Source organism: Colobus angolensis, unplaced genomic scaffold (assembly GCF_000951035.1).
Source record: "Colobus angolensis palliatus isolate OR3802 unplaced genomic scaffold, Cang.pa_1.0 Scaffold153, whole genome shotgun sequence".
Classification (NCBI taxonomy): Eukaryota; Metazoa; Chordata; class Mammalia; order Primates; family Cercopithecidae; genus Colobus; species Colobus angolensis.
In genome coordinates, this window is record NW_012114633.1 from 1002497 (window position 1) to 1027881 (window position 25385).

Sequence of the window (25385 nt, forward strand, 5' to 3'; positions counted from 1 at the left end):
TGATGCAACTCAACTTCAAGACTATAAAGCTGCAGTACTTAAGAAGTGTGGTATTAGTGAAAGGACAAATGAGTAAATCTATGAAACAGAATACAGAGACCAGAAATAGACCCATATAAATATAGTCAACTGATCTTTGTAAAAGGAGCAAAAACAATTCAATGAAACAATGATAGTCTTTTAAACAGTACTGGGACAATTGGATATCTACATGTAAGAAAAAAATGAGTGTAGACACAAACCTTATAGCTATCACAAAAATTCACTCAAAAATGGATCACAGACCTAAATATAAAATGGAAATCTATAAAACTCCTAGAAAATAACATAGGATAAAATTGAGATGGCCTTGGGTATGGCAATGATTATTTAGATACAACACCAAAGGAATGATCCATGAAAGAAATACTTGATAAGCTACATTAAGATGAAAAACTTCTGCTTTGTGAAAAACAAAGTGAAGAGAATGAGAAGACAAGCCACAGACTGGGAGAAAATATTTGCAAAAGACACATCTAATGAACTGTTATCCAAAATCTATAAAGATCACTTAAAACTCAACAATAAGAAAACAAACAATCCAATTTCAAAATGAGCCAAAAATCTTACTACGCACCTCACCAAAGAAGATACAGAGCTGTCAAATAAGCATATAAAAAATATTCATATTATATGTTATAAAGCCCATAGAAATTAAAACAAGATGCTACTACATACATAATCGAATGGCCAAAGTTCAGTTCAGAACAGTGGCAATACCAAATGCTATCAAGTATGTAGAGCAACAGGAACTCTCCTCATTCATTGGTAATGTAAATGAAAAATGGTACGGCCACTTTGGAAAACAGTTTGGTGATTGCTTACAAAACTAAACATACTCTTATGATATGATCCAATAATCACTTTCCTTGGTATTTACTCAAAGGAGTTGAAAACTTATGTCCAGAAAAAAAAAAAGCCCACACATGCATATTTATAGCAGCTTTAATCATAATTGCCAAAATCTGGAGCAACAAAGATATTCTTCTGTAGTTGAATGAATAAACAGTAGCACATTCCAACAATGCAACATTATTCAGCACTAAAAAGAAGTAAGCTGGGAAGATATGGAGAAACCTTAAGTACATATTATTACTAAGTGAAAAAAGTCAATCTGAAAAGGCTATATACTGTGTGATTTCAACTATATGACAGTCTGAAAAAGGCAATGCCAGAGGTTGAGGGTAGGGAGGTATGAATAGGCAAAGCACACAGGATTTTGAAGGCTGTGAAAATTCTCTCTTTGATACTATAATAATGAATATATGTCATTACAGATTTGTTCAAACCCATACAATGTACAACCTACCAAGAGTGAACCCATGTAAACTATGGACGTTGGATAATTGTGATGTGTCAGTGAAGGTTCTTCAACTGTCGTAAATGTACCACCCTGGTATGCTGATAATGGGAGAGGCTATGCATGTGTGGAGACAAGGGGTATATGACAATTCTCTACCTTCCTCTTAATTTTGCTGTGAACCTAAAACTCTCCAAAAAATAATCTTTTTTGAAGTCTCCAAGGTTTTGACTTTTCTCACATAATAATATTTAATGTCCTTATCACATTTCCAGGTTCAGTATTCAGTCTAGGACTTCCTCATTTGTGGTTACTATACTTTGATTCTATTGTGGTAAATTGGATTATATCCTATTGTTTTGGTTTTGAAGCACATCCAAGCCCACACATTGTGTATGGCACAGTTTTGTAGGTACCCTCCATACACACACAAATGGGAGTGACACCCCTGGAACTGTTGGTGAAAAGTCCTGAGCTCTTGTATAATTAAGGGCATCTTGCTGTTGGTATTGTGTGTATTTTAACCATTTACAGAATTCTCAGAGTGCCCTCTTTCCTTTGAAACTGTATATATTTTTCATTGCCTGCTAACTGCAGGAAGCCTGCATTTGTGTTTTTAAAATACATCCTTTGTATTAACTGGCTGCACAGGCCTGAATGCTCACAAAGAAATAATATTTTTATCTTCAATTTCAAGCATTTTGCCAGGAAATGCTTTGGAATTGACCTTTTCAATATACAGTAATTTTCTTTCAATTAATGTTTCTTTCATTACATAAAAATATTTTGTTATATTTTCAAACTTTTGTCCATTTCAATGTTTTAGATTTCTTTTGCAAACCTAGGAATGTCTGTCTATTGGCTCTTTATCACGGGCCCTTTATCCTCTGCCATATCTGTTCTATTTTCTCTGTTGACTTTCATCTTTTTGATTGTGTCCCTGCATACCATTGATTTTTCTTGAGGCTGTGATCCAGTTCACAGACTGGTTTGTTGTTGTTTCTTTACTGGTTTGGGGATTTTTAAATTGGCGTATCTGCTCTGCATCTTGCTGCATGTAAATATTTTTAAGTTGTTCAATATTTATTTCTTTTCATAATTCCTATCTCATCTTGTTGTTTTATCAATTTCTATTTCATTTAACCTATGTTTGCATTAGTTTTCTTGCAAGTGCAATTTATTTGACAATATTATTTTCAACTGCTTTCTAGGGTTAGTTTTCTGAGATGTTTTTCTTTGTGTTATATATTGCATTTCTTATACTTTGCTCTAAATGTGTTCTTACCATGTATGTTGCTTTTATTTCTTTGATTGTTACTTTCAAACAGGGTAAGTCCTATCCCACACTGGCCATTATTTCAGAAAACAGTACGTGTGGAATATCTTTGAATACCTTTGGGATCTTCCCTGGGCATTTTGTTAGAGGAAACATTAATTCCAGCTTTCTCATCTTTTCAAGAACAGACTTCTCAGCAGAAAGGAAATAGAGAAAGAAAATCGCCTGGGCCCTCTCTCCACCTTCTTCAGTCAACCCAACCTTAATTAATACTAGGACAATTGACAGCCCTTGTCACTCCAAGTGAGATTAATGTGTTAGAAGTTTTGGGTTATATGGTACCGTGTGTAAGTCCTGCTTGGTTGTTAATGGTGACTGTTCTCTGTGCTGCTTCTTGAATAATGTAGGCTCACCAGGGCTGCTCTTCATCTGCATCTCTCCAGCTGCTTTTCTGCAATATGGTGAATTAAACCAATTCCGCTAGTTAAGTAAAGCAGGCCATTTAGGTTCATGAGTCCAAGCTTGGTCTCCAATCCCGGAGAAAAAAATATATACTAGCTGAATTATCTCCTAGATGCTTGATTTATCATTTGGTTCAGAATTTGGAAGGACATACATTATGTTTCTTTTAAATTTTGAAACTCTTAATAGTATAGATAATCTCTTTCATTGACTGAAAGAGGTGAAAGGGAGCTGGGGATACAAGAGGCTAAATTACAAAAGCTTATGAGAGCTCACAACAAATATTTTTTAACTCCTGAATTCAAGGATAATTATTTTGGGTTGAGAATATGTTTAATCTCTTCCATGAAAAATGGGATATGGTTTTGAGGTGTCTCTCAGAATTTATTTGTTTTCACTTTTGGATTGGCCTTCACTTTAGTAATTAAGTGGGGAGGTGATACAACTAACAAAGAAATACTCAAATATCCTCAGGGAAAAATGTAGGTATAGTGCTTGTCAGTAACACTATGCATATGGAACATGTGTCTCAAAGTAACGAATATAAGGCCTGATACACTGGTAAACTTTGTGATTCCTGCTCAGATAGAGTTGTAGGTCACAATTATGTGATCTATAAATATTAAGAAGGATAATAAGTGTGGACTAGCAAAGTGTATACGTGATAAAAAGAAATGAGATAGGATTATTAGAGCTGATTAAATTAATTCAGAGAATCTTTTCGGCAAAGACAAGTTTGGCATAGGAATTTTAGGGAAGAGTGGCTATAACTGCCGCAGGGATGGGTTAAAAAATCTGAAGGAAACAAACTGTCTGAGAACAGAATAACACATTCATTCCTTGTTTGTGGAATAATAGAGGTTAAAATACAAGGAGCTTATATGCAGCTTACATAAATGTTGTTGAATTGATAAGCAGCCTTAATCTGCTCTCTGCAGAGACTAAATAATAAATCGTTAAAATTTACTATGATAAATTTGCATCAAAATAATTAAAATGGTATATGTTAAATTCTTATATATAAATTATGTTTTAAAAGGTGCTAAATAGGAGTGTAAAATTCAAGATTCATAAGGAGATACTTGACATCTGATGGATCTATTTTCAAATGAGAATGCATAGATGTCTTAGCAAACATATCAGAAGCAGGTGTCCAGAGACAGGCTATAGTTGAGAGTTTCAAGTGAGGGAGAAGAGTAGGATTTTATAACTCTCCTTCTCTACTCTAAATGTTGGTAAATAAAACTTTCCAAGGAATCATGAAACGTTAATGTCATCAATAAGAATAAAGGCAGTTCCAAGGTTTTGAGGTCTGGATAACATCACTTAGATTACCCAAGTCTTTGACTCAAGAGCTCTTGATATTATCAAGTCCACTGATTGTTGTAACAAACTTGTCACATCTTAGAATCCAAGAAAATGTGTCAAATGCTTCTCATTGAACCTTAAATTCAAGCACTACTCCAAAATTTGTCTCTACACATTGAAGACTATAGATTTCTGGACAGGTTGAATGCAGACATACATGACCATTATTTTTAAGTCTCAATGTTAATACTCCCTGAATCAGAAACTGAATTTTCAAAATTGGACTAAAGACTCTAAATCTCCTAGAAAATAACTATGTCTCCCTCTTTTTCTTGGTTCAGATATTAATATTGATATGTTGAGGAATCATTGTGATTTTTTTTTTTTACTTTTGAACATTTAATTTTCTTCTTTGGTTAAATCTAAATAAATACTTCTTGATTAGGAGGGACAGCTGGATATTTGAACAGTTGGCTGCAGAAGATTATGGAATAACTTCTCAGGAAAACATTCCTAACTAGATACACAGCCATCTGTCAGATATTGTTTAAAAATTCTTGTGTGTGGAAAAGTGTAGGAAATGAGCTCTTAATGGTCCTCACATTGACATTTTTAATAATAAAAGCGTGGGTCAGGTAAGAAGAGGGAGGTGTTAATTACCCAGGGCACTTTTTAGCAAAATAATTGTCCTAAATCAGAAGTTTTCAAAGTTAGCTCCATGAATTCTAGAATTAGGATTCTAATAAGTGTTATTGATTAAAAGAGAACTTTATTCTAGACATCTCATTTTTTCTTCTTTCCGTCTGTATTGTGTTGCTCTTCCATGCACCTCTTGGCTCTAAGGGGGGTTATTTTTTTCATCTCCTCTACCAGTTCACTTAGGTGAGCCTTCACACATATTTTTTTTCTTTTTAAAAGAAACACAGGAAGGTGAATTATATCAAAACATGATAATATTTTGTATAAATCATTTTTCTAACATAGTTTGTAAGCATTTAAGAACAAAATGCAGTCACTAAATAGATCATGAGAGCTAAAGTTCGTTTTTTTTTTCTTTTTGTTGTGTTACCCGACTGTTATACCAGTTGACGGCTACAATCATGATTTCCGGATTCAGCAATTTGAATGCATTTTTAAAAGTATCACATTATATTATTGAGATTTATATTGTTAAATGTGCAGTAGATGGTAATATGATTCAGTGCATTTCTAATGTATTAAATAGCTTTATTGGAAGATTGATGATTAATAAATGAATGTAAACCTGGAAAAAGACATGCCATGAGAGGCTTCTTACATCATTTCTAATAATTCACTTGGATACACATGAGTGGAATTCTTATCAAATGACCAAATGTCACGATACTTGAAGGAAGGTAAACAGATGAAAGTTTCACAGTTTAAAAAGGTTTTAAAAACAGACTGGAATATTGGACTGAACACAGTAAGATAAAATTTCATTATTATTCTCTTTTGAATTTATTAAACAAACATTTTACCTCTGCTGCTGAAAAAAATAGTTTAACAGCAAAGACAAAGAAGACTTAAGACTAACCTTTGAGATTAAGCTAGATTGAATCAACAGTGAATGTCACAGCTAATATATCCAATAGTACCTTAGGCTGCTGTCAAAACGGAAAGTTTTGAGAAACGTGTCAATCTCTTTTTCTTCTATGTTGATTAGACCTTGGCAGTAGTTCTGTTTTCAGTTCAGTGTTCAGCCCATTTCAAGAATGATTTTAGCAGACTAAAGTGTGACTACAATTGTGAAAATTCAAAATTATTAGGGAAACTGGAGATTTATCAATGATTATAGATTTAAACATGAACTAGACAATTGTTTGATAGTACTACTATGTAGTGAATTTTTTCACTCAGCAAGCTTTCATTGCGGGCCTAAGATGGACTAGTTTCTAGAACAATCAATATAAAACCAATGGACTGACTCTTTCCTCAATACTTACACAAATAACTATGACATAATGTACAATACAACAAGTTTCATTAAACATATTAAGTAGCTTGTGCTACTGAAGAAGCCTGAATAAATGTTTTATCTTGAATTCTTTGTTTTTGAATTTATAGCAAATGACAACACTGCCATTAAAGTTTTTTTCAAACATTTTCTATCTTTGACCATGTTTCTCAATCTATTTGTCCTTATGATGCCCCTCATGAAAAAAAATCTATTTTAATTTAATTAATTGAAAATTTTATTTAATGTCTACCTAATGAAAGCAATTAAATGTTAAGGAATAAGATTTTGTCAGATATAATTGAACCTCAAAGGACCACAAATCATTGTAATATCTAAGATTTTTTTCTATCGTTTTCTCATTTACTCACTCTACACCAAACCAATTTTGTCCTTTTGGGGACAATATGGCTTTCATTGAGAAGGCATGCTTTACATGATTCATGCTTTATGTGTTCACTCAACATCTTATCAATTCTCATCTCCTAAGCTTCATTCATATGAAGGAATGATATCCTTCAGTTGACATTACTTTCTCCTCTTTTAATTTACACATAATATGCCTATACTTGTGACACAATTCTAATCCCCTTTTCCTGTGAGTGTTGATTTATCATGACAATATAGATTTTAAATAATTCAATTTATAATTTTATTTAAATGTATTTTATGTATTTATTTAATTAAATACAATTAATTTTTAGTATTTTTCAATTGTAAGGATCTAATAAGACAATATAATGCATTTATGAGTGGACAATAGCAAAGTGAAAATTGATAGCAATTACTTTTATGTTATCTTTTTGTAATTTGATCTACTATACATTTAAGCTCTTAAATTTGTTTCTAGTTAATATTTCAAATTGAGTGTTTTATTTTATTAAAATTATTCAATATTGTGTTCACCAAAATATCTGTATCCTAATTATTTCACAAACTCTATCAATAATCCTACATTTGATGACAATAACCATTTCACCCGGAAATCTTTTTTCCTATTGTTTCCCTCTTAGAAACTTTACCCACAGATATCAAATCATGACACTATAGCAGTAGTTCAAAAGCATAGAAGATGAAAGGAAGAGATGAGATCAATTTTGGGTGACAATGGTAGCTTTAAAATGGTACCTTTAAAAATCCAAATTGAAAACCAAGCAGAGAGCCTACAGTTTTATAGATTGCCAGAAGATATGTACTTTGGGAATATAAAATTGAGAGAAAGCATTTTTCTAAATGGGAAATGGCAAATATTACTGCTCAGATTTAGAACAGGTTCCACTGCTGTGTGGCGGCTTGATTTTACATCTGTGACTTTTTCTCCCTCTGGTATTATGCATCTCTATCTGCTCACTAATATTGAAGTGCCTCCAGCTTTTCAAGTGCTCATTTTAGTTGATTTTTATACATGCCTCTTTGCTTTTGCACCCATTGATATCCTATTTTTTATCTATTATAACTTGGATGACAAATGGCATTTCTCAAACTTTAATCGAAGCTTATATAAAAGAGAAATCTTGTTATAGGTATTGTCTTTGTGATTAACATATTTTTACTCTATACAAGTTTTATATTCATAAGTGTTCTGAATGAAAACATTAGCTTTAAAGAGTGGAATTAAGGAAACAATATTCAACTTATTTTCAAAAGTTCATTACACCTATGAAGTTCATGCTATTCTTTACATCCATCTTCTACAAAGCTTTAGCTCTCATCATATTAGTTAGCTATTATTAGAGACATTCTCTTTAACCATATCACTCAGTAGTATTTGAGCCAAGTATATAACTGTAAGAAGCTCTAGTCATTATCAACCATAACAGTTACATGAAATAACTGATATTATTTTTTTCAAATGAACTAATTTGGAAAGAACTATATTTATAATACGATTTAATAAGCAAAACAAAAATAATATGACAATTCTGCTAAAGGCAAAGTTGAGAAATATGATATATTATGTGTCAGCAAAGGAAAAGAGTCAGATGCTCATGGGTTTCCAAAGGCACAAAGAAACTCTCTAATTGAACCCTAGATTTGAATTCACAAATATTTATATTTTCCTTTCATTACTCACAGGTTTTCTTTCTCAATAGTCTGTAAAACACAGGAAGTGGTGTTTATCACCTCAGAAACACTGACAAATTTTCTCTGCCCTTAATTCTGGCTTCAATTTTAAAGTGTGAGCAAGGGACAAATTGGACAGTCCTTTCAGTTGCACAAGCAGGGTCAATTGTAACTTTCTTTCCTGCATAAGATTAATCCCAATGTACTGTCTTATGTTGAATCAGTTATCTTTGAAAATACTGATAAAGAGTGGGAACTGTTTCAAAGATGCTTACAAACAGCTATAGCATATCACAAAGCACTTTCTTTCTGCGAGTCTCTCTCGTACATCCTCCAACCTTTTTTCATCACCAATATTTGCCACAGTTAGTGACTCATTCCTTTCAGTCCTAATTATAAACTCATCCAATTCACCAGTTTAGGACATATGTCTGTAAATTAAGCTCATTAGAGAACAGAGAGAGCAGCAGTTTTATTTAAATTAGTCAACGGAGAGCTGTACTTTTTTAAGGCTGATATTTATGAGAGCATAATTAGCCAGGACTAGGCAGAGACTGCAAATCTACAATCCCTTGGTAAACACTCTCCATATTTCCACAAACAAGATAATGTTACATTAAACGCTGTGAAGAATTGGGAGAAAAATGATTACTGCATAATCAAAACTTAACATTGCTATGCAAAGTAGATGATTGATCGATAGGTTGATTGATAGATATAGATTGATAGAGAAATAAAGTCTAAGAATTGTGATTGATTTGACCAGGTATAATTTATGACTGAGTTATAATTTGCCTTTAAACTTGAAAGAATGAGTATTATAATGCAGAAAGCAGGCAGGAAGACAACGTATAGGCAAAGGAAGAAAGGAAGGAAGGAGAAAAGGAAGGAAGAGAGGGAGGGAGAGAGGGAAGAAGGGAGGGAGGGATCAGAGCTTAAGTGATTATAGCATCTTCTTCACCTGCCCATTAAGGAGAATCCATTGATATCCTCTGGACCTTTCTTTTCAAGCCTACTACCTTCTCAGATACAGTGTTAGCCTCTCAGATTTTCGATCTTAGTATGAAGCAGATGTAGCTATAAAGACGTTGAAAAAAGCTAAGAGATTTATATTTAAAAGCTGATTACTTACTGAAGAGAAGAATAAATATTCAAGAAAAAAAGGAAGAAGAAGAGATTAGACAGAAGCAATGTGAGCTCTTTGAACAGAGTTTTGGAAAATTTGCAGTGGGGGAGGAGAGTCTTCAAGGCAGTTTGATCTTTAATAAAATATTAAGAAAAATAGAAAAATAAAAGTATTTCGATGTAATCTCAGATAAATAAAAATTTGATTATTTGTAATATACTTTGGTGTTTTAAAGACTATTTCCATGAGCTTTTATTCCTAGCATTCTTGAAGGAGATTGTATATCATGCATACATTTAGCATACATTTGTGCATTTAATCTCATCCTCCAACCTCATGAGCCTCTAGTTACTTTCAGGTCCTAATAAAACCACTTTAGAAACAAAGTGATGGGTAAATTATTTAAACTGGATCCAGGTAGGATGCTACACTTGATTACTACCATTAATCTCTGGGTTTTTCACTCCATTTACTAGAAACAGTAATTTTTCCCATGATTACACAGCAATTAGTAACAAGTCTAAGTAGAAACCAAATTCCTTATTAGTTCTCCCATATTTGACTTTTTCTTTGTCTCTTAAGGAATGTCTTAAAGCAAAACACACTTTTATATGAGAGATTTGTGAGAAATGCAGAGCAGAAAAGGACACTGACAAGATTCATAAAATGATTACTAAGTTGTATTTTCATCTAGAATTTTCTTTATTTTACAATTCTTTTACAAAGCTTTTACGAAGCTTTCTCAGGATCTTTGTCTCATGATATGAAAGATTAGGAATCTATTATCACCTCAGCTCATTGCTCATGTCTCCAATCAGACTGGGAAAGGTGTTAAATTTTTCAACAACTCTTACTCCTAGCCTAAGAGAAGAAGGAGAAGATAGAGATAAAGGAGGAAGAAAATAGGAAAGGCAGCTAGGTAAAGACAGACAAATGAGTCTATAGTGGAAGTCCCTTCCTGATACACCTGCTTGTGAGAAAAATCTAGCAGCTTGTTTTATATAAGTCTTTTCCTTTATTCAAAATACTCAAAGTATTGCCTTTTGTAACCTGTTTTTAAACCTGAAAAAAATAAGAAACCAGAAGAAAACTATGCAGGGAAAATAGTGTTCTTAAAATAAATCTAGATATGTAAGAAATTTTCTGAAGACAATAAATGATCAAAAACATTGACACTATTTTTATACTAATGATGGAAATAGAATTTGAGAAACAACAAAAAAAATGATTTATGATGTATGGGATTTATAGCCACTCCCATATCATCAATGCTATATCCATGCTCCTAATAATCTATTATTCATCTAGTATCCCCTCATCTTGTCTGAATTTTACCATTGTCCTTTTTTCAGGGTTTCTTCATTGCATTTGGATTTTTTTGATTCTGCTTACCTCCCTTTGTCATCTCCAGCACGGTGAATGATAGTCAGTAAGCAACTGATAATACATTGATATTAATCAGATCTTCAGATTGATCTTCTACATTGCAAGGTTTGAAAATGACTGCCAACTTTCACAGTAAGAACTTTCAAATTTTGCTGAGCTCTGCATTCAGATTTTCAGATTATTTATACAAACACTCCGTAATTTAGAAACCCGTTTGTTGAACTTGCCAGAGAATAAAGATGGCCTATTTTCTTCAAGTATTTGATTATTCAAGTTGGAAGTGAAAAAAAAGAAAAACAATTAAGGAAGTACCTGATACAGGAGTTAAAATTTACTACTTAATCTTACCTTTATCTAGTCTTTCAAAGACAAAGAATCCACAACAGAAAAGTCTGGCCAAGTGTATATCCATTCTGTTCATCTGAGCATCTCTCAGCTATGATGTGGAAAACACAGAAGAAAAGAAAGAAAACATAATGAGAGAATTCATTTTGTCACTAAGGATTGTTTGAAGTTGCTCATTAATCTTTTAGGCTGTTTTGGCATGATAATATCCAACTCTAGAATATTAATATTCTGAAGCTAAAAAAATGTACAGCTCTTGCCTTGAAAGTTATCTCTGCAACTCAGCTCTGTGATAACCCTATTTGAGTCATATTTTAATTGACTGTGACTTTGAGCTTGACTATTCCATTACTTTGCAATGATTTTATTTTATATCACCTGGATTTTTCAAGGGACAGGTAGGAGAAAGATACAGTCTTGAAAAGTGTTTAAGTTTTAAACTAATAGGACAATTTTCCACAAGCAATCCCAAATGGGTTGGGATGAATGAATACCTTTCCATGAGTCCAAAAACGACTCATGAGAAGGTTATCTAAAATATCAATCCCATGTCCCCGTGAAACACAGGGCCAGTTCAACAAGAAATTTATTTCAGTGACTAATCTTGTGAAATGAAGATTTTTCAGTGCAACTATAAGAACCTTCTTTCAAATGAAGGTGACTGATATATTAAACTAATTTCCAGGGCAAAGAACAAAGAAGATTTAACCTAAATTTTCCTCCCTCCCTCCCTCCCTCCCTTCCTTTCTTCCCTCCTTTTCCCCCTTCCTTCCTTTCTTCTTTTTTCTTTCCTTTTGCCTGCTATACTGATTTTCTGTAACTGCTACTACAAATTGCCCAAGGCACTGGCTTAAAACAAGACAAATCTATTATTTTACAGTTCTGCCAGTTAGAAGTCCTAGCATTAAGATGTTGGCTGAGCTACATTTCTTTTGGATGCTTTAGAGAAGAATCTGCCTTGCCTTTTCCAGCATCTACAGGCTACCAGTATTCTTGGATTTGTGGCTGCATCACTCCAACTTCTTCTGTGTCCTTTTACGCATGCCACATAAACTTCTCTGACTGACTCTACTGCCTCCTTCCTATAGAGACCGTTGTCATTACACTGGGCCTTCCCAAGTAAGCCAGGATAATCATCTCCCCATCTTAAAATGCTTAACTTAATCACATTTGCAGAGTGCCTTTTGCCACGTAAAGTAACATATGAACAGGTTCCGGGAATTAAGAGGGAATTTTACCTGCATGCTTGTGATCACACAAAGATTAACCTTCAATTGACATTTGTTCTCTCATCTCAAACATTTCACACAAAAGCAGGTGACTTAAAGATATAAAAGTGCCTGTTAACACAATATACCAGTTGGGCTTAGGATAATAGAAAGAGGCAGAAGAATAAATTCCAAGCTTCTTTTCTTACTCCCTGGGTTCAAAGACTTCCTTTTTATTGATGAATTAGTGAGTGATTTCTTGCAAGTGCTAAGAATTCCTTGCAATTAGTATGAGAACCCTAATTCCGATCATCACTGTCACAACACAGAAAAGAAGTATCAATTGACACAGAAACACGGGGACAAAACACAAAGAAAAAACCCGAATGGAATAGTTAGGTGTAGCTAAAAGTCCTATTGATTTTTATATTCCCATGTATCAATTTAAACATAGGTTCAATCTTTCTTAATAAACTATATAAGTGATTTTTAAATGGAATCTTAAGCAAAAAACTCCCCTAGTAGCCAAATGAATTCAGCATATAATTGCCATCAAATGTTGAATTTGCAGAGTGGGTAAATCAAGTCAGAAGTAGCACTCTTAGAATGAGGCCTTAGCAAGATGCATTCCTGTCTGATATTTGCATAGACTAAAAATAATTTGTTTTAGTTTAGCATGTTTTTATCTTCAATCAGACTCAGGATTAAAGTCACCAACAGTTTCTCCTTTTTTAATATTAGATTTACAAAAAACCCACCAAATTTCCTTTTACGTCCTTACGTCCTGTTTATTTTTTACTATGGTACTATAGTACTTATTATGAGGGTATAATAGGCCACTGTTCACGTCATATTTTATCTTTAAAAATCTACCCAATAAATAACTAGTCAAAAATACACACTGCAGTTATACTGTAATTGCTATAGTTTTAAAAGTGAGGCTAATTAATTCTTTTCTGGAAATAGCCATACTAACATTTTACAATTCAATCAATTTATTTTTAACATATGTTTTCCTCAAAGCTTTCTAAAATAATACCTGGGAAACCTGAACATTAAAAACTTTCAAGAAAATGTAGAGGTGAGATGAATTTTTCAAGCTCAGAGTACATGCCTTATTTATGTGTGTAGTCCTAGTAGCTTCTAGAGTGTCTGTCACATTACAAATGCCTAAAAATATTCGTTGAGTTGACCTTTATTGTTGATGAAAAAGGGCATTTGCCAATACACACCTTAAGAGCCCATCTACTAAAATGGATCTTTTAAGTGGTTGAAAACAGAGAAGGAGACACTTAAATTTAAACCGGTGTTTCAATATTCTAGTAACTCAGTGAAATGAAATTCTGATTTATTTAATATACGTTCTATAACAGACTCTATTTTTAAGAGCTCAATGCTTTTTGTGCTTATTAAAATTGTGACACCTTTCAAAAGTAAGAATGTTAACCCCAGTGTGTTAGCCAACCACTAATTGTTAATATATATTCTGTCTATCTTAAGAGCCCTCCTCCCCAGCTTCCACTAAGTGGGTAAAATTCTATTCCACTTGGCAATGTTGCTGTACTCTGTTAATCACTTGTCATGTTTCACCCAAGAGATGTCAGTATTCCAGAAGCAAGCAATGTCATTCCTATAATATGTATATTGTAAATTGGTTGTCAAAGTTTTTAAAAATCCCTTAAGCCCCTTCCATTTTCAAGGTGGTTTCTAAATATAGCATTATTATAATAAGATACTTCAGAAGTTGCTATCAGCAGCAAGATATGTTATACTTGATTTGCGCTATTGACCCACTGCTTAGTGAAAGACACAGATGCCAAGTAAAGAACACTCGTCCTATTCAGTATAAAATGTAAGATGTTTCTTCTCAGCTATGAAGACATCAGGTCATACAATGAGGTGTTTCGTCTTTGCAGTAGTATTAGTTGAAGTGCCGACGTTCCCTGAACTACAATGTGCGTTCCTAATTAAAACTGTCACTTTCTCAAATGTGTTCAAGGGACTGGCTTTCACCCCTTAAGATGTTTTGTTTCTAAATCCTACTTGCTTTTTGTTTCAATTCAGTTATGCTGTTTCTGTTTAGTTCTTCTTGTGTAAGCACAATGCTATCTACTATTAAAATTCATAGTGAATATGTAACATCTGCAAAACCATTGATGAAAATTTTCAACCCTAGACACTTGACACCAAGGTGTTGATTCGGATAACTACATGAAGAGAAAAGAAATGTAATTGAATGCTTTATGAGACTAAGGAAAAATGGGGGAATCCTGAGTTTGTTGTTGTCGTGTTGTGTTAAAATGGTATAACTTTAATAAAAGAAAAGGAAGGGCAATGAAAGCGTAAAAATTATCTATTGCAGATAACATTTTCAGTTCCCTTTTATAACATTTTCAGATAATACATTTTTAAAAACTCACTGCTACATGTGTTTGGTTCTTTTAAAGGGTTGTATAGTTCATTTTATAGTAATAAATACATGCTATTTAAAAATCAATGCATTTTCAGTTCTGTTTCTTCATTGATTGAAAAGAAAAACAGCATGCATCCATTGGCCATAGACATAACAATAAGCTATAGTAATTGAAAACAGATAAATTATTATTTGGCATAGCTGCCAGTGTTGCCAGACAATTCTTCCTGAGGCTCTCACATTCCTGTGAGAGAAGCACAGGCTACACATGTTCTGTACTATCTTTCCAAAGACATTGGGTAGCAAACTGCTTTGGGAAGACAGAGACTGTGCTTCTTTCTGGAGCAAAAGCCAGGTATGTTTACTGCCCATTGACAAGATTCAGGTTTATGAAGCTCCCAAATCCTCTTCCATAATGAAAACCATTGCATGTGCCCCTGCCCCCTTAGGATTACCCTGAGGGGTTTATGGCTCAGAGGACAAGCCTCAAAATACTGGCACATTGGTTATTGTTATTGTAAATAACACATTATCTGTCTCTGACCATGAAGTTTTCTATTTTCTTCGGCATTTATGAAATGACGTCAAGCTAACACATTAACTTGCACATAGGGCAAAATTTCAGACCCATCACATATTTCTTTAGCCACTGACAAAATGGTGATAGAAATTACTGTGTTTCTAGTATTCCTCCGGATTTTAATCTGTTCATACTCTTTCCCTCAGGCATATACATTTTTTTTGCTCTTCCAAGTTCTGAAATAAGTACTAGCATGCCCTACCTTAAACCCTAGCTTTTAAATTATTCTTCTTAAATTTTTAGCATCTGCAAGGAAGTTTCTTCAACACAACTGACCACTCATTTCCTTGAATTCTCTCTCTTGGCTGATCATGTGTTCTCTATCACCTCCACCACTTGTCACCATAGTCACACACTGTAAAATATCATTAGCAACAAGTTTCCGTAATTTTAATTTCATGAATCTTTTTGTTTTATCACAAACTTCTTTGGAAAGAGTTGCTCAGTTAACTCTTTCCAATATCCCAATTCCATCAATGCCTGAACTCAGTTGGAATCTATAATCCATGAAACCAACATCATCATTTTTTTCTAAAACATTCGTCTATCTCATGGCTTCTCTTTCTTACGGCTTGAGTTTAAGTTAATTGCCTAATACCTATAACTTCTCTCTACATACCCTGAACCCTTTGTCCCATCTCAATGTCTTTTTTTAAATGATATGATCAGAGTTGTTTAAAATAAGATTAGCAGACAGAGAGTCTTAGTCCCTTTGTGTTCTGGAGATTTGAGCCCGTTAGCAAAACCCAGGTGTCTCCCTTTATTGTGCCTATTGCATGGACTGTTTCCATGATGCTGCATCGCCTTTTGTTACTTTTAGAGTGGCCATTGCTCACTGTCTTTTCGGGACATCATCAAGGAGACTTTCGCATGCACCTTCTAATCCTCCAGTGGTACCAGAGTTAATTGTCTCTCATCTGTGCTATCCTACCAGGCATTTCTTTACTTTTAAACACTAGGCTATTGTATATCATTGTAAATGTAACTAGGTTACAAAATATTAAGTTCTCTTTTTCACAACTGTTGGCTTATTGGAATCAGCTACCTTATTTTAAGTTCCTAGAGAGAAAGAAATTCATCTTTTTTTTAGTATTTATACATGTAACCTAACAGAAGGGAAACAATTTGAAGGGTATGGCTTTTAGAGACAAGGGGTTTGCATTACAACAGTGGGAATCTTTGCATAATTAATTTCAGTCTCCATATCTGTGAATGAGGAATGAGGAATGCATTTTTCTTGGAGAAATATTGCCTAACTAGAATAGTTAGGATAACATACATGAGGCAGTACACATTAACCAAATTATAAAAATCCTGGTACATAGTGACTACAATATAAACTTTCAATGAATATGATGATAACAAATTTGTTGAGCCCTCCCAAATATTTAAGCCAGAGTAGTATATGTGGTTCTGATTATATTATTCGAAAAATGAATATTTGAGTAGCACACTCATCTCACTCAGTTTCAAAACTGTAAAGAGAAAAGGATATACCCTATCTATCACACTTTCACCAGAAATGTTCATCACAGGTTATATTTACTGAATTATAATTGTGATTGTTAGAAAATATTAATATTATGGATATTTTGCTCAAAAATTACAACATTGTGTGAGCAATCAAAACTGGATTTCTCTATTTTTGTTTCAGAGAAAAAAAATCATTAATAATCCCAAAAATCAATTTAACACTAATTGTTCAATGTCATTTATTTTCAACAATTTATATTGGGTTTATCAGATGCTTGTAAAATGTTGTTTGGTCAGAATAATGATTATTTATAAAGTAAGTCTGTTTTGCACAAAAAAATTAACTAAAATTCATCTCTCCGTAGGGTATTCAGAAAAGTGTCAAACCATTTCATGATAATTTAATTTAAAGCTTAAGCTCTGGGAAAAGAGGGGAAAAAATTCAGATGTTCTAATGATCTGAAACTACTTTAAATTGAGAGCTGGTAACAAAAAAAAAAAAAAAAAAAAAATGCCAGCACAGAAAGGTCACCACTAGGGTTAAAAAATTCCATTCTTCATGAATATTAAAACTCTTAATCATTAACTTGAATTGTAGCTGACCTAATACAAAATACTAACTCAAAATGCCCTATATTGTATGTTTAGTCAAATGAATTTTTATCCCTTTAAAATTATGGAAATTAAGAAGAATTTTGTTAGTTTCTCAGCACTTGTCAGTATACCCAGTGGTTTATGACTGTGACAGTGTCTCCACATTCTTACTGCTTTAGTACTAAAAATTCACATTTTGTACCTCCATGAAAAATAATCCATGATTAACCTTTATTCTCAGAAAAAAAATCTATCCATAAGAACACATTTTATCTAGAAATGAAAACACCTAAATTATAGACTTCTTTTTTTGTTGTTTTGCAATAAGTTACACCGACTGTAGTAGATATCTTCCATTAATAAGGGATAAATTTTCTGCAAAACAATAATAAAAGCACATTTGAAGGATAAAATGCATATCAATCTGATAATAATTTTCATTTACAATAGAAAAATTAAAATGCCTCAGAGGTACTGGCTATTAAAAAAATTCAAAAGAAACATATCTTGAAGGAAGTTGCAATATATGATATTTCTGAATATGGTCTTCCCTGAATACTTACTTTATTATTATTTACTAATATACATTTATGTATTTTAGCTAATCACATTGTAAATGCTTCTGTAATTTTTAAAAGTATGTATTTTTGCCAATAATTTCATAGAAAATTTGGCACCATTAGAGATGCTATTAGAGTAATTAGGGAATAAAAATCACTAGAGTTATCATGCAAATCTGTTTGGCTTTATTTTTAAAAGTATGAAATGCAAATGGCTAATACAGTTCATTATAGATACCTTTGAGGTGTTTAAGTTGAATTAGCATTAGACAGTCGCTCACATATATATTGTTGGAAATATTTTTCTTGATGTAATAAATATGAAATACCGTTATACCTATGGCAAAGAAAAGAAAGAATAAAGAAATTTGGCCTCTAGTTTCCATGAGTTATCCTAGTTTCTTTGGATGTGCTATTTTATTTTAATATTTTACTAGCATTTGAGCATTATCAGAAAGATGCCATTAGGGTGATTGTTTCCTAAAATATAAAGCTATAATGATATCCCAAATTTACAATAATTATATTTTTTTCATTGGCTTGAGATATTCATGATTGAGAAGTACCAAATCTCTAATGGTGTATTATTTTTATATTTATAACAGCCCTTTACATTTTTCACAGCCCTGATAATTCTAAGACATCCTTAGCAGTTTTACAGCTTTTTTGTTTTTTGCTATATTATAGACATATAAGAAACCTCACATATTTAACTTGTAGTATTTGACAAAATTTTGCATATGTGTGTCATCATCCTAATCAAAATATTGGATATATCCTTTACCCCAAAAGTTTCCTCATGCCCGCTGCTCTCCAACCCCATCCCTACACAACTACTGAATTGCTTTGTGTCTTTATAAATTAGATGACATTTTCTAGAATTTTATAAAAATTGAAAGGTAAAATGTACCTTTAAAACTCTGACTTCTTTCACACAGTGTAATTATTTTTCTATTTGTTCATGTATTTTGCATGTAGAAATGAGTCACTGATTTTTATTGCTGATTAATAATTAATTGTATGGCTATAGCACAGACTAGTTACCTATTCACCTGATGATGGACATTTGGGTTGTTACCCAGTTTGATGGTACTGCAAGTTTTTTTTTTTTTTTTTTTTTTTTTGAGGCGGAGTCTCGCTCTGTCGCCCGGACTGGAGTGCAGTGGCCAGATCTCAGCTCACTGCAAGCTCTGCCTCCCGGGTTTACGCCATTCTCCTGCCTCAGCCTCCCGAGTAGCTGGGACTACAGGCGCCCGCCACCTCGCCCGGCTAGTTTTTGTATTTTTAGTAGAGACGGGGTTTCACCGTGTTAGCCAGGATGGTCTCGAACTCCTGACCTCGTGATCCGCCCGTCTCGGCCTCCCAAAGTGCTGGGATTACAGGCTTGAGCCACCGCGCCAGGCCGGTACTGCAAGTTAACATTGCAATTTTGTAAACCATCGTGTTCCAGTCGTTATATGGAAATGAACTTGCATTTCTTATGGCGTTTTTTCTGTCCCGCTCCAATTTCTGAATTTGCTTTTTTCTTGAAGAAATATTGCCTAGGTAAATTAGTTTGTAAAAATCAATATCAATATTTAAAATTAATTGTGCTTCTATATGATAGCAATGAAAATCAGAAAATATATTTTTACATAACACAATTTACAGTAAAATTATTTGGGTTAAATCTGACAAAAGGTGTGCAAGATCAGTACACTAGCAACTGCAAAATATTGTTGAGAGATTAAAGAAAGTAAGTAAATGGATAGTTAGACTGTATTATGGATCGAAGATTCAATATTGCTAATGTACTCTTAAATTGAACAATAGATTCAACAAAATTCCAATCAAAATGTCAGCAGGTTTTTTTTTTTTTTTTTTTGGTAGAAATTGACAAAAAAAAACAAAAACAAAAACAAACAAAAAAACACCTTAAAAAAGAGCCTTACAACTTACATGGACAACTTATGTTGCCTAATTTCATGATTTTATTATAAAGCTACAGAAATTAAGACAGTGTAGAGTTGATGTCAAGACTGACAACTCAATCCATAGAAAGGAATAAAAAGTCCAGAAACAAATACATGGTCAACCAATTTTTCATAAAGGCAAAACATGAATTCAGTGGAAAAAGGAAAGTTATTTCAATAAATGGTGTCAGAACAAAAAGTAAACTTCAACTGATACCTTGAACCACAAACAAGAAATAAGTAAAGATGGATTATAGATTTAAATGTAAAACTTAAAATTCTAAAACTTCTACGAGAAAGTAGTGGAAAAAATGTCATTACCCGCATAAGTTTTAAGGTTTTTTTTAGTTATTTTTGTTTGTCAATTTCTATCCAAAAAAAATCCTTCTCACATTTTGATTGGAATTATGTTGAATCTATTGTTCAGTTTAAGAGTACCTTAGCAATATTGAATTTTTGATCCATACTACAGTGTATCTACCCACTTATTTACCTTATTTAATTTCTTTCACTTTAGCAGGGCAATAAGGTTTTAGATAGGAAGCCAAAAGCATGATTTATAGAAATAAATTTAAGTTAAAAGAATTGAATATTTTAAATTCAGAATGTTAATCAGTTTAACTTAAAATCATCTAGAGATAGAGTGAGTAGAAGGAAGGAAGAGAAAATAGAAGCATGAAGGAGGGAAAGAAAAAAGATTTAGATATTGTAGTATTTTTTAAGCTTAGAGTCTATAAATAAATTGTACATTATACCTAAATACAAATAAAATTAACACAAATGAAATAATAATAAAATTGTTTCATTGGCAAAATCTCATCATATTAAGGGTAAAATTATAAAAAGATTATGCTATTCTTAATTGTTGTGGAAATTCATTAACTCGGTGTATCGTCAATAAAGTTTACAGCTATATTTTTCTAAAGTTTAATTTTTTTTTTTTCACCAGACAGTGTCTCTCTGTCACCCAGGCTAAAGTGCAGTAGCATGATCTTGGCTCACTGCAGCCTCAACTTCTGGTTTCAAGCAAGCTTTCTGCCTCAGCCTTCTGAGTATCTACGACCACAGGCATGGCCACCACACCTTGCTAATTATTTCTACTTTTATTTTTCTAGAGACGGGGTTTCACTATGTTGCACAGGCTGGTCTTGAACGCCAGAATCAAGCTATCCTCTTGCCTCAGCCTCCCAAAATGCCGGGAATACTTATATGACTCACTGTGCCCAGCCCTCAACCTAAAAGTCCATTATATTCACATGTAATGAAACATCATAAACGGCACATATTTTAATTATATAATTTATTAAATTTGGACATATAATACACCTATGAAATAACCACCAGTCACAATTTTAAAAATAACTTCATCGCTCCTCATACCATTCTTTAATCACCTTCCTCCCCTCAAACCTACCCTCAGGCAACACTATTTCATTTTCTGACATTATGGTTTACTTTGAATTAAATAAATTATGTTGGCTGGGCGTGGTGGCTCACGCCTGTAATCCCAGCACTTTGGGAGGCTGAGGCAGGTCGATAACCTGAGGTCAGGAGTTTGAGACCGGCCTGGTCAACATGTTGAAACCATCTCTACTAAAAAAACATAGAGAAAATTAGCCGAACATGATGACATACACCTGTAATTCCAGCTACTCAAGAGGCTGGGGCAGGAGAATTGCTTGAACTCCGGAGGTGGAGGCTGCAGTGAGCTGAGATAGTGCCACTGCACTACAGCCTGGATGACAGAGCAAGACTCATCTCAAAAAACAAACAAACACACATATTTTGATGGAAACATGTAGCATGTATACTTTTCTGGACTCAATTTCTTCATTCAGAATAGTAATATTGAGTTCACCTGATGTGATTGTTATATACCAATATTAACATCCTTTGTACTGTTAAGTAGTGTTTGATTATATGATATGACATAATCTGTTTATCTGTTTATCTGTTGACGACAATTTGGGTTATTTTCAGGTTTCAATTATTACCATTTTTATATGGACTTTTTGTTTTATTCTGGAATATATATATATATACACACACATACACACACACACACATAAATATATGCGTAGAATGGCTGGTTAGTATGAAAGATCTTTTTTTTTTTAATGCTGTAAATCAGTTTTCTAAAGCAGCTGTGCCATTTTGCAATTCCGTCACTACTGTATGACAGTTCCAGTTGGTTTCTACTCTCACTAACAGTTGGTATGAGCAGCTATCTGTTAGCAAATCCAATGGGTATGTCTTATTACATGACACATTATAATTTTAATGAGATATCTCATTGTTTTAACTTGCATTTCTCTGAGTGGTGATAGTGGGCATCATTTTATGTGTTTATTCGCTATGAATATATCCTATGAAGTGTCTGTTCAAATTGCTTCTCCATTTGTTAATTGGGTTGTTAGTTTTATTTTTGAGATGTAAGTTTTTTATACATTCATATTACATGTCCTTTAATTTATGTGTAGTGAATATTTTCTTCAAGTGTGTTGCAGTCTTTCTGTCTTCTTAGTAGTGGCTTGAAAAGCAAAGTTTGAAAATTGGAATGATGCCCAGGTTATCAATTTTTCTTTCCTTGTTTTGACCAAAATACAACATGCTGTGACTTTGACCAAAGTCACAAAATTTTTCTCCTATGTTATCTTCTGGAATTTTTACAATTCTAGGTTTTACATTTAGGTCTATTATCCATTTTGATTTAACGTTGTATGCTGTGAAGTAAGGATGGATGTTCATTTTGTTCCTGCATAGCTATCAAGTTCATTCTCCATCATTCGTTTTAAAGATTTTTCTTTCCCAAATTAATTGCCTTTAACAAAAATTAATATACCATACATGTTTGAGTCTATCTACATTTCTATCTAAATACACATATAAAACCTAAAATCAGATAGGATAAGGCCCACAAATTTGTTCCTCTTTGTAAAAACTGCATTAGTATTAAAGACATGTTGCATTCTTACATAATTGTTAGAATCAGCTTTTCAATTTCTAGAAAACAAGTACTGCTGTAATTTTAACTGAGATTGCACCAAATCTATAGATCATTTTGGCCAAATTTTTCATCTTGACAATACTAGGTCTTCCAATCCATGTGTATGGAACATCTCCCCATTTGTTTAGGTCATTAGTTTCTCTCTGCAATTCTTCACAGTTACCAGGGTGAAAATTTTGGGCATGTTTTGTTAGGTTTATTCCCGAGTGTTTAAGCTGTTTGGGAACTACTACTGTAAGCAGATTTTTAAAATTGTGTTTTTAATTGTTTACTAAAAATTGTTTCATAGAATGTCTAGGATTTCCCACATAAACAGTCACATTTGCCTGAAGACAGAGATACTTTTAGGCTTTCCTATATGAACTTTATTCCTTATATATGAAACTAGGCAATCCTGAGCCAGCATTGTTTCTTGGTTCCCAATGTCATGGGAATAATTAAATCTTTTCACCATCAAATATATTGTTAGCCTTAGATTTTTTTTTTCTTGCATGTACACTATCAACTTGAGGAAATTTGCTACCATTTGTAGTTTGCTGAGAGTTTTCACTATAGACGTGTATTGACATTTTAAAATACGTTTGTTCCACCTCTTGAAATTCTTTTATTTTTCTCTTTTATTCTATCAGTATGGGAAATGACATTAATACCAAACATACATTCCCAGGATAAAATACACTTGGTAATTATGAATTTTACTGTGGAATTTAGCTTCCTAATATCTTACTAAGGTTATTTGCAGCTGTATTCATGATGAATATCAACTTACAATTTCCTCTTTTGTAATTTTTTAGTCATGTTTTGTATCCTGGGTTATGCTGGCATCATAACTCTACCTAACCAAATTAGACAGCGAATCTACCCCCTCTATTTTCTAAAAGATCTCTGTCAGATTAATGTTATTTCTCTATGATGTTTGATTAGAATTCATCAAAGCAACCACCTAGGTCTGACCTTTCTTTCGGAGAAGGGTTTTGGTAACAAAGTAAATATCTTTGTTAGCAGTAGGGCTATACAGATTTAGTGTTTATTCTTGTATCGACTTTGGTAAGTTATTTTTCAAGAAATTTATTTACATCATTGAAGTCATCAAATTTGTTGGCATAAACTTGCCCATACTCTCTTTTCATTATTCGGTCAATGTCTGTAGGATCCATCAGTGAAATCTTTTTCTCATCCACGTATTAGTGATTTATGTTCTTTCTCTTTGTGTTGTGTTCAGTATAGCTACAAGTTTGTTAGTTACATTGACTTTTTCACAAAATCAACTGTTAGTTCTTCTCTGTATTTATTTCATTTTATTTATTTCTACCCCTAATAGTGTTTCCCTTGTCTTAGCATTGGGTTTTTTTAATCTACTTTTTTTCTATTTTTTTAAATTAATAAACTTAGTTCATTGACTTTGCATATGTTTTTTTAACATAAGCATTTAAATATACATCTTTCTCTCTAAGAAATGTTATAGCTGCACCCTCAAACGTTTATATGTTGTATTTTCATTACCATTCAATTCAAAATTAATCACCCTTGTCAGGAATTATTTAGAAGTGTGATATTTAATATTAACATATTGTAATTTTCATAAATATTGTATTATTTATTTATTAATTATGTTATGGTCAGAAAATATACTCTGAAATACTTTAACCACTAAGTGTTTATTGAGGATTGTTTTTTGGACCAGGAAATGCTCTATTTTGGTGAATAGCCTGTACACTTGAAACAAAAGTAAATTATTTCTTTTTGCAGTCATTTGAAGTAGTTTTCTATAAATATCAGCTGGGCAAAGTATTTGATACTGTTGTTCAGCTCTTCCAGCATATTACATTTTTACTAGTTTATCTGACACATTTGGAGAGAAGAATGTCAAATGTACTAAAATTATGGGTTTATATATATATTCCCTTTTTAATTCTATAATTTTTTGTTTTACGTATTTTGAGACTTCATTATTAGATTTATTCAGCTATATGTGTTATATCTTGCTCATGTACTGTTTCTTTTATAAATATGATTCTTTTTCAGTCTGTTGAAATCCTTTGTCTTGAAGTCTCTTTTATTGGACACTAAAATCTTTACTCCAACCTAATTATATTTGTAGTTTTTATAATAAATATTTTTCTATCCATTTACTTCAATGTATCTGTTCTTCAAGTTTAAAGCGAATACCTTCCTAATAACATATAGAATAGTCTTGAATTTTTATCCATTCTGTCAAGGTCTGCCTTTTAATTGGGGAATCTGGATCATTAACACTTAATGTAATTATTAATATGATTAGATTTAGTGTGTGTGTGTGTATATATATATAATATAT